Source organism: Dipodomys spectabilis, unplaced genomic scaffold (assembly GCF_019054845.1).
Source record: "Dipodomys spectabilis isolate Male_0828 unplaced genomic scaffold, ASM1905484v1 ptg000278l, whole genome shotgun sequence".
Classification (NCBI taxonomy): domain Eukaryota; kingdom Metazoa; phylum Chordata; class Mammalia; order Rodentia; family Heteromyidae; genus Dipodomys; species Dipodomys spectabilis.
In genome coordinates this window covers 2,209,571-2,210,732 of record NW_024870955.1, presented here as the reverse complement: position 1 = coordinate 2,210,732, position 1,162 = coordinate 2,209,571, and the positions used below count along the sequence as shown (strand labels likewise).

The 1,162-nt window shown below is 29.9% G+C and overlaps 1 pseudogene; it reads right to left on the bottom strand.

Annotated features, from left to right (window-relative positions):
* Positions 1-861: 861 nt before the first annotated feature.
* LOC122126452 lies at positions 862-961 on the bottom strand (annotated as a pseudogene).
* Between the last annotated feature and the right edge of the window lie 201 nt (positions 962-1,162).

Below are 1,162 nucleotides of genomic sequence, written 5' to 3'. Positions count from 1 at the left end.
CTTTGTGTCTGTACAAAATATTTTCACAATACAAAGCAACAGCAATATCTTACTTTAAAAATTCATGGATTCCATAGTATTCTTCAAGTGAATTGCCTGACTTTGATGTCAAAATGTATTCAAGAGTTGTTTGTATACATCTATAATGATTTCTGCAGGGTTTGTGATTTTTAAATCAGAAATTACTTTAACTTATCTGTTGAAATTAGTAGTACAGAAACTAAAAATATTTCTGGTGCTTGTATGAAAAAAGTATATTTTAAAATACTCTGTATTTTGTTTGTATAATGTCCATAATCTATTTAATTCTCTCCTAGACATAATACTTTGAATTATACATTGTTTTATAATATATAGGTTCGTTAATAAATGTGTTATTTCAGATAGCATTCCATACAGAAAAAGTTTAAGATTCCTTTTTTTTCCTAGGTCCTTATAGTATTTTATTTCTTTGGGATAAAATGACAATGTTATCCAATTTCAAATGTTTTGTAAAGATTATGCTATGTAAAGGCCATTCTAAGGTGAGGATTTAACGCACTGATGTCAAACTAACTTTCAGTTCAATGAATTACATATATTGTTACATTTGCCTTTTTAAATTTTTTATTGTGAAAATACTGTACAGAGGGGTTACAATTACATGGGCAAGATAATGAGTACATTTCTTATCAAGCATTGTAGCCTCCTCCTGTATTTACCCTTCCCATCCATTCCCATCCTTCCCTTGCTCCCCCACTCAATCCTCCCTCTACCCCTCCACCCGCACAAAGTTGTAAAGTTTATTTTTCGACATAACGACTTGTACTTTTGTAATCAATTTTTTAATAACTGTTTTTCATTTCTTGCATCTCAAGAATGAAAAATATGGAATATTTCACAAATTTTCATATCATCCTTGTGCAAGTGCCATGATAATCTCTATATTGTAGTAATTTGGGTAAACGTCCTGCTGAAGCATGTAGTATCCTGTAAATTTAAGTAGTTATTGATGCAATCTTTATACAGGCATATATCCTTAGTTGACTGTTTGTAACTAGGAAACCTTATTGTTCCTAAAAATGTTATTGATCTTACTTCTCTAAAGCTTATATTGTTTGGTCGATTGCTCACATTTGCAATTTTTTTGTCAATGACTATTTTAAGTCTTTTTCATTTTAAA